Genomic DNA, 10444 nt, shown 5'->3' on the forward strand with positions numbered 1-10444 from the left:
GGAAAAAAAACAACCCAGGACTATACTCAGGTGAAGTTTGGACACTGGATCAGCTTGGTTTCCATTGTGCTGACTCAGACTTCCTCAAGAAGCGGTGAAGACTCTGCTCTGCTCTCGCTAAGGGTTATCTTTTGGGAGAAATGTTTTTTGTCGATATATAGTGCATTCACGCCTCACAGGAAGTGATTGTGCAAACCGGAAGTGATGCTGTAAAAACCGGAGGTGATGCTGTAAAAACCGGAAGTGACACGTTATAAACCGGAAGTACCCCTCTGCCATGTGTCTGGGGCAAATGTTTGTAGCCAGTGGTGTTTGTATTGGTCTCCCTAGCAAAGGAAGTTTCTGTAAGTACAATGGATTTCTTTACTACTACTTCTAGAATCTGTTTGTTTTCAGACAATGAAACTGTTGGTTTTGTATTGTTTTCTACTTTCGCAAAAATGTAAGTACTCAAATAAGTTCCACGCACCTGAGGATCCTGAATCGTGGAGTTTGTTGGGGAAAATGTTTTGCTGCTTGGAAAGACAGCCCAAGACACTCTCCACCCACCTGGTTCTGGGTCTTAAGACACCCAAAGAGTGTCGGTGAGACAGTCGACATGGTCCAGCAGTCGTGTTGTTGCTACTTATTGTTCATGGAAGATCGAAAAGATATAGAAATGTGACAGTAGAATTCCAGTAGAAAGCAATCACACACATCGATACGTCACCAGATAAACAAAAACAGTTTCATGACAATTTGAGAGTCAAAGACTTTTGGGATTTGTCGCAGAATTTGACTTTCAAAGTACAACAATGTCAACTGTGTGTTCTGGCCAGGAGAAAAGATTCCCCAAGACTATACACAGGGGAAGTTTTAACAAAGGATCAGCTTGGTTTCCATCGTGCTAACTCATGCTTCACCAACTACCTGTGAAGACTCTCCACCCACCTGGTTGACGTAGTCTTGAGGAGTACTGTCCTTCTGTTGTAGCGTCTTGAAAGTCTTGAATGAACATGGACTCAGAGTGATTCTGACAAATGGATCCAGGATATTCTACTAAGTCAGTTTTATGAAAAGTTCTCCTTCGAGCCGGATTTGAGCCAGCGACCTAAGGATGTCAATGTTGTCCACTACAGTCCTCCGCTCTACCAACTGAGCTATCAAAGGGTGTCAACTGTGTTTTACGGCCAGGAGAAGAAATTCCCCAGGACTATACCCAGGTGAAGTTTGGACACTGGATCAGCTTGGTTTCCATTGTGCTAACTCACACTTCCTCAAGTACCTGTGAAGACTCTCCATCCACCTGGTTGACGTAGTCCTGAGGAGTACTGTCCTTCTGTTGTAACGTCTTGAATGAATCTTCAGTCAGAGAGCTGGCTGAAGAAAATTATGTCATCTTGTTTGGCTGGACGCCAGAGTGTCGAACTTCTTCTTGTTCTTATGGAGGATGAATCAGCCTTTATCCTTTGGCATTCAAGAAGTCCTGAGGAGTACTGTCTTCCATTGTAATGCCTCAAAAGTCTTGAATGAACATGGACTCAGAGTGATTCTGACAAATGGATCCAGGATATTCTACATAGTCAGTTTTATGAAAAGTTCTCCTTCGAGCCGGATTTGAACCAGCGACCTAAGGATGTCAATGTTGTCCACTACAGTCCTCCGCTCTACCAACTGAGCTATCGAAGGCTGAGAACCTCTGCCCCTAGAGAGGGAAAAACAATTCCAGAGTGAATAGAAAGAGCCTACAGTTTTCTCTCGGGGTCAGTTGACACCGTTCCATAGTTCAGTTGTCAGAGTGGTGACCTGCATGGTCTTTTCACTTCATTGTTCTCTTTGTGAATCATCATATGAAGGAATCAGAACTTCCATTTCTAACAGTCAGCACAGTTTCCTAAATGACTGTCTATCCTGCTTCCATTATGACCAGCAGCAGAGCAGTCTTTGCCGAAACCCGGGATTGAACCAGGGACCTTTAGATCTTCAGTCTAACGCTCTCCCAGCTGAGCTATTTCGGCCTGTTTCAGATGATTTTTCATAAAGAAATGGAAATTTGACATCAGAATCCCTGTACTAACGACTGGATCGTCACAGGATCAGCTTGGTTTCCATTGTGCTAACTCAGACTTCCTCAACTACCTGTGAAGACTCTCCACCCGCCTGGTTGACGTAGTCTTGAGGAGTACTGTCCTTCTGTTGTAACGTCTTGAAAGTCTTGAATGAACATGGACTCAGAGTGATTCTGACAAATGGATCCAGGATATTCTACAAAGTCAGTTTAATGAAAAGTTTTCCTTCGAGCCGGATTTGAACCAGCGACCTAAGGATGTCAATGTTGTCCACTACAGTCCTCCGCTCTACCAACTGAGCTATCGAAGGGTGTCAACTCTGTTTAACGACCAGGAAAAAAATTCCCCGGGACTATACCCAGGTGTAGTTTGGACACTGGATCAGCTTGGTTTCCATTGTGCTAACTCAGACTTCCTCAAGAAGCGGTGAAGACTCTGCTCTGCTCTTGCTAAGGGTTACATTTTAGGAGAAATGTTTTTTGTTGCTATATGGTGAATTCACGCCTCACAGGAAGTGATTGTGCAAACCGGAAGTGATGCTGTGAAAACCGGAAGTGGCCCTTTATAAACCGGAAGTACCCCTCTGCCATGTATCTGGGGCAAATGTTTGTAGCCAGTGGTGTTTGTATTGGTCTCCCTTGCAAAGGAAGTTTCTGTAAGTACAATGGATTTCTTTACTACTACTTCTAGAATCTGTTTGTTTTCAGACAATGAAACTGTTGGTTTTGTATTGTTTTCTACGTTCCCAAAAATGTAACGACTCAGATAAATTCCACGCACCTGAGGATCCTGAATCGTGGAGTTTGTTGGGGAAAATGTTTTGCTGCTTGGAAAGATAGCCCAAGACACTCTCCACCCACCTGGTTCTGGGTCTTAAGACACCCAAAGAGTGTCGGTGAGACAGTCGACATGGTCCAGCAGTCGTGTTGTTGCTACTTATTGTTCATGGAAGATCGAAAAGATATAGAAATGTGACAGTAGAATTCCAGTAGAAAGCAATCGGACACCGATACGTCACCAGAAAAAGACTTTTGGGATTTGTAGCAGAATTTGACTTCCAAAGTACAACAATGTCAACTGTGTGTTCTGGCCAGGAGAAAAAATCCCCAAGACTATACCCAGGTGAAGTTTTGACAAAGGATCAGCTTGGTTTCCATTGTGCTAACTCATGCTTCATCAACTACCTGTGAAGACTCTCCACCCGCCTGGTTGATGTAGTCCTGAGGAGTACTGTCCTTCTGTTGTAACGTCTTGAAAGTCTTGAATGAACATGGACTCAGAGTGATTCTGACAAATGGATCCAGGATATTCTACTAAGTCAGTTTTATGAAAAGTTTTCCTTCGAGCCGGATTTGAACCAGCGACCTAAGGATGTCAATGTTGTCCACTACAGTCCTCCGCTCTACCAACTGAGCTATCGAAGGCTGAGAACCTCTGACCCTAGAGAGGGTAAAGAAATTCCAGAGTGAATAGGAACAGCCAACAGTTTTCTCTCGGGGTCAGTTGACAACGTTCCATAGTTCAGTTGTCAGAGTGGTGACCTGCATGGTCTTTTCACTTCATTGTTCTCTTTGTGAATCATCATATGAAGGAATCAAAACCTCCATTTCTAACAGTCAGCAGAATTCTGTGCAGTTTCCTAAATGACTGTCTATCCTGCTTCCATTATGACCAGTAGCAGAGCAGTCTTTGCCGAAACCCGGGATTGAACCAGGGACCTTTAGATCTTCAGTCTAACGCTCTCCCAGCTGAGCTATTTTGGCCTGTTTCAGATGATTTTTCATAAAGAAATGGAAATTTGACATCAGAATCCCTGTACTAACTACTGGATCGTCACAGGATCAGCTTGGTTTCCATCGTGCTAACTTAGACTTCCTCAACTACCTGTGAAGACTCTCCACCCGCCTGGTTGACGTAGTCCTGAGGAGTACTGTCCTTCTGTTGTGACGTCTTGAAAGTCTTGAATGAATCTTCAGTCAGAGAGCTGGCTGAAGAAAATGATGTCATCTTGTTTGGCTGGACGCCAGAGTGTCGAACTTCTTCTTGTTCTTATGGAGGATGAATCAGCCTTTATCCTTTGGCATTCAAGAAGTCCTGAGGAGTACTGTCCTTCCATTGTCACGCCTGAAAAGTCTTGAATGAACATCGACAAATGGATCCAGGATATTCTACTAAGTCAGTTTTATGAAAAGTTTTCCTTCGAGCCGGATTTGAACCAGCGACCTAAGGATGTCAATGTTGTCCACTACAGTCCTCCACTCTACCAACTGAGCTATCGAAGGCCGAGAACCTCTGACCCTAGAGAGGGAAAAACAATTCCAGAGTGAATAGAAAGAGCCAACAGTTTTCTCTCGGGGTCAGTTGACAACGTTCCATAGTTCAGTTGTCAGAGTGGTGACCTGCATGGTCTTTTCACTTCATTGTTCTCTTTGTGAATCATCATATGAAGGAATCAAAACCTCCATTTCCAACAGTCAGCAGAGTTCTGTGCAGTTTCCTAAATGACTGTCTATCCTGCTTCCATTACGACCAGTAGCAGAGCAGTCTTTGCCGAAACCCGGGATTGAACCAGGGACCTTTAGATCTTCAGTCTAACGCTCTCCCAACTGAGCTATTTTGGCCTGTTTCAGATGATTGTTCATAAAGAAATGGAAATTTGACATCAGAATCCCTGTACTAACTACTGGATCGTCACAGGATCAGCTTGGTTTCCAATGTGCTAACTCAGCTTTCCTCAACTACCTGTGAAGACTCTCCACCCCCCTGGATGACGTAGTCCTGGGGAGTACTGTCCTTCCATTGTAACGCCTCAAAAGTCTTGAATGAACATGGACTCAGAGTGATTCTGACAAATGGATTCAGGATATTCTACAAAGTCAGTTTTATGAAAAGTTTTCCTTCGAGCCGGATTTGAACCAGCGACCTAAGGATGTCAATGTTGTCCACTACAGTCCTCCGCTCTACCAACTGAGCTATCGAAGGGTGTCAACTCTATTTAACGACCAGGAAAAAAATTCCTTAGGACTATACTCAGGTGAAGTTTGGACACTGGATCAGCTTGGTTTCCATTGTGCTAACTCAGACTTCCTCAAGAAGCGGTGAAGACTCTGCTCTGCTCTCGCTAAGGGTTATATTTTAGGAGAAATGTTTTTTGTTGCTATATGGTGCATTCACGCCTCACAGGAAGTGATTGTGCAAACCGGAAGTGATGCTGTGAAAACCGGAGGTGACACGTTATAAACCGGAAGTACCCCTGTGCCATGTGTCTGGGGCAAATGTTTGTAGCCAGTGGTGTTTGTATTGGTCTCCCTTGCAGAGGCAGTTTCTGTAAGTACAATGGATTTCTTTACTACTACTTCTAGAATCTGTTTGTTTTCAGACAATGAAACTGTTGGTTTTGTATTGTTTTCTACATTCCCAAAAATGTAAGTACTCAGATAAATTCCACGCACCTGAGGATCCTGAATCGTGGAGTTTGTTGGGGAAAATGTTTTGCTGCTTGGAAAGACAGCCCAAGACACTCTCCACCCACCTGGTTATGGGTCTTAAGACACCCAAAGAGTGTCGGTGAGACAGTCGACATGGTCCAGCAGTCGTGTTGTTGCTACTTATTGTTCATGGAAGATCGAAAAGATATAGAAATGTGACAGTAGAATTCCAGTAGAAAGCAATCGGACTCCGATACGTCACCAGAAAAACAAAAACAGTTTCATGACAATTTGAGAGTCAAAGACTTTTGGGATTTGTCGCAGAATTTGACTTCCAAAGTACAACAATGTCAACTGTGTGTTCTGGCCAGGAGAAAAGATTCCCCAAGACTATACACAGGGGAAGTTTTAACAAAGGATCAGCTTGGTTTCCATCGTGCTAACTCATGCTTCACCAACTACCTGTGAAGACTCTCCACCCACCTGGTTGACGTAGTCTTGAGGAGTACTGTCCTTCTGTTGTAGCGTCTTGAAAGTCTTGAATGAACATGGACTCAGAGTGATTCTGACAAATGGATCCAGGATATTCTACTAAGTCAGTTTTATGAGAACCTCTGACCCTAGAGAGGGTAAAGCAATTCCAGAGTGAATAGGAACAGCCAACAGTTTTCTCTCGGGGTCAGTTGACAACGTTCCATAGTTCAATTGTCAGAGTGGTGACCTGCATGGTCTTTTAACTTCATTGTTCTCTTTGTGAATCATCATATGAAGGAATCAAAACCTCCATTTCTAACAGTCAGCAGAGTTCTGTGCAGTTTCCTAAATGACTGTCTATCCTGCTTCCATTACGACCAGTAGCAGAGCAGTCTTTGCCGAAACCCGGGATTGAACCAGGGACCTTTAGATCTTCAGTCTAACGCTCTCCCAGCTGAGCTATTTCGGCCTGTTTTAGATGATTTTATATAGAGAAATGGAAATTTGACATCAGAATCCCTGTACTAACTACTGGATCGTCACAGGATCAGCTTGGTTTCCATTGTGCTAACTTAGACTTCCTCAACTACCTGTGAAGACTCTCCACCCGCATGGTTGACGCAGTCCTGAGGAGTACTGTCCTTCTGTTGTAACGTCTTGAATGAATCTTCAGTCAGAGAGCTGGCTGAAGAAAATTATGTCATCTTGTTTGGCTGGACGCCAGAGTGTCGAACTTCTTCTTGTTCTTATGGAGGATGAATCAGCCTTTATCCTTTGACATTCAAAAAGCCCTCAGGAGTACTATCCTTCTGTTGTCACGCCTCAAAAGTCTTGAATGAACATGGACTCAGAGTAATTCTGACAAATGGATCCAGGATATTCTACTAAGTCAGTTTTATGAAAAGTTCTCCTTCGAGCCGGATTTGAACCAGCGACCTAAGGATGTCAATGTTGTCCACTACAGTCCTCCGCTCTACCAACTGAGCTATCGAAGGGTGTCAACTCTGTTTTACGGTCAGGAGAAAAAATCCTTAGGACTATACCCAGGTGAAGTTTGGACACTGGATCAGCTTGGTTTCCATTGTGCTAACACACTTCCTCAAGTACCTGTGAAGACTCTCCATCCACCTGGTTGACGTAGTCCTGAGGAGTACTGTCCTTCTGTTGTAACGTCTTGAATGAATCTTCAGTCAGAGAGCTGGCTGAAGAAAATGATGTCATCTTGTTTGGCTGGACGCCAGAGTGTCGAACTTCTTCTTGTTCTTATGGAGGATGAATCAGCCTGTTGGAGCCAAAATCCTTTGTTCACTCACCCTCATGAGGAAGGGGGGGGGGGGCGAGGAGGGGGGTGAGCCACGTTTCTTTGAGAACAAAGAAACCATGTGCTCAACCCTGGAAAATTCGCCATTGATCACATGACCCCCCCCTGGGGGGCCCCCGGGTCCCCCCTCCTCTAGCTGCGGCACTGCAGCTCGACGGCAGGGGGACCCAAAATCCCGTCATCACCGGGTCACCGGCCCGGTGACGCGCAAGCCAACCCCGCGTGGATTGGCTGAACCACGGCCAACGCCGCGGGGAGCCCGGAAGACATCATAACGGTATAAATTCAGGCCCGGGAAGAGATCCAGCCTCTTCCAAAACGAAATCGCGTCAACCCAGACGCACCTTTTCGTACGGAGACAAAGCGCCTCGTGTTAACGCACCTGGACCGGGCCTGAATTTTCTTCACCTCGCTGGACGAGCTCAAGGAAAGCGGGAATTCCCTTTATTTTTGGTTTCCCCTTCTTTTTTTTTCTTCCCTTTTTTTGTTTGCATCATCCGGACCCCGAGCGCGCGCTGCAACCGCACGCTCGTCTGCAGACCGACCTGAGCATCGCTTCTTCACTCCCCCCCTCATCGCAAGAAGCTGCTGATCGCCCCTCGGATCACACTACGGGTTTCCCCTCCGTAGTCCACGTCAGGTCTCTATTTTCTGGGACGCCAGAGAACCGCCCGCGGCCACAAATCGACGGATTTCACCTGGCCACGGAAGCACGTTTCCCCCTCGTCCAACCAAGTAAGGCTTAGAGTCTGGGCAGGAATTAGAATAACGTGATATTATTATTGCTGTGTGTTTATTGTTGGTACTTGTAACTTTGGGACGCCGATCCCTGTTTCTGAGTACTTTTGTGTCTACGCGTGGACGGCCATCCACGCGAATCATCGCACGCACGCGCGAGCCTCCTCATCCTCAGCTCACGCTTCTGCTCCCAGAGTCCATCTCTGCCTGAACAGCCGTTTTTGGACTCTGTACGTGTAAGCTGAGGCGGTCGCGTCAGTGTACACAGTCAGACACCCCCTCCTCTCTCCTCTCTCTCTCTCCTCTTCTCCTCTGTTTCCCTGTTCACTAACCAGCGCACGGTACGGCCGCCGCTGCCTCCAAGCGCCTCCTTTCAGTGCGTCCCTGGGACCGTGTGTAGTTCACTGCGGCTCGGATTTCTCGGCCACAAGGAATCCGGCGCGCTCCCGACGGCTACGGCCCGTGCGGAGCTCAGTGACGTCACGCTATCCCAGGCAGAGCACGCCGAGCGCCTCTGGTGACCGGGTGGGTAATCACATCGATTTCCTCGCCGGGTCGCCGAGCCGTTTGGCGCCCTCTGGTAGTCGCGTGGGTAATTGCAACCGCTCGTACCGCCATCTGGTGGTTGCATTAAGTCATCACAACTGCCCCGCGCGCCGACGCGCACCTAGTGGCCAGATCGGGTGATTACACAGGACCGCCGACGTCTACCTCCCTCTGGTGGACGTTCGTGGTCATTACCCTCTCACCAAGTCACGCCCCTTTCGCTCCACAAACCCGCACACACACACACACACTCACACACACACACACACACTTTATTAGCTGGCTTTGTTTTGTATTGTGTTGTTTTATGAGATCTTGCTTGATGTTTATTGATTAGATGTGATTCATAGATTGATGATTTAGGAATAGACGTTTGTTAATAAACACTTAATAGTTGAATTGAACGATTCTTGGTGGTTTTTGTGTGCTTTTCAGCGACAACTGCTGGTTGTAACAGTCAGTGCTCGGATTTACAGCCTTCCTTTCCTGCTTCAGTTAAATTGCGATTATCATTTCAATCAGAAATAATAATTTAAACATTTTAATTGAACTTTCTTTTTTAAGACTGATGTTTCGTTTAAGACCCTAACTTCAGCTGGTGCCCCGACTTTGATTAAGTAACGGTAATATTCAATTGATTAATAGTTTGAATGGTTTAAATCAATTTCAATGATTTTAACGCTTTGGGTAATTTAACACACCTAGGAGGCGTTGGCGAATGAATGCAGGTTTTCCACGGGAATAACCCGCATTGCTTTTAAATAATTTTAAGTGTTTCATCGCATTTTCTGTGGTTAATTACCCGCACTATTATTGATTGATCTGTTACCCAGTTAACCTAATCACAACTTGAATTGTCTCTAAGCTATTGTTCATTTATTTTTGTTGCAGATAGATAATTTGTATGCTTTATTAATTAATAAATTAGTCAATTTATTCAATTAATACTCAAGAGTGCTTTTAATCATTTTTAAGTGGTTTTCGTGCATCTCAGCATCCAATTATCCAGTATTATTAATTCATAAAGCGCAAGTTTATCCAATTAATAATCCTAACTGCATTTAATTCAATTTCAATGGTTTAGCTCATTCAAATAACTCATTGTATTTAATTAGTAAACCCCGACTCTACTTAATTAATTCCAACTCCTCCTTGATTACTCCCGATTGTTATTAGATAAATAACCAAACTTGTTTGATTAACAATCCATTCTAAATTACTTGCAGATCACCTTCGGTGGTCCACTCCACCGAAGTAATTCAGCCTCCCCTCAGTTATTGACTTACAAATCGCAGGTTTGTTTCATTGATAACTTGAATCATAGGTTGCTCTCCGTAATTTAATCATCACTCGTAATCAAGTACCGTTGTTCATTGATAGGTCACGCCACTGACCCGCAGTTGTCAACAAAGGAGTGACCCGTCACGCCTGTTGACCGGTCGTGCCACTGGTGGACCGCCTTTGCGATTGGACCCCGTGGAGGTTCCTCCCGTCAGGCGACCCCTTTTTAGCTCAAAGCTGTTGGCCGATAACTGACTATTTACTCCAATCAACCTTTATAGCTTTGCATAACTTACACTTGGTACATTACCTTAGTAATCTATTACTCCAGTAATCCATTACTTTGGTGGCCTACCGCTAGTGATCAGTAATTGTCAACCCGTAAATAACAATTTACTTCTGTTTGGCGATTCGTTTATATGTAAATTACCTCTGACAGGGTAGAACCTTCCGGTAGCCTACCACTAGGGTAATTTGCATATTCTGATCACACGCTGACCCCAACATAATGGTGCCCCGTGTGAGGCTGTTGTAAACCAGCATTGTTACGAATAACTGCACAAAATAATCCTGAATCGTTCACTTAAGGTGTAGCCGTTAACTTTATT

The sequence above is a fragment of the Lipophrys pholis genome, assembly GCF_963383615.2.
Source record: "Lipophrys pholis genome assembly, chromosome: 21".
NCBI lineage: Eukaryota > Metazoa > Chordata > Actinopteri > Blenniiformes > Blenniidae > Lipophrys > Lipophrys pholis.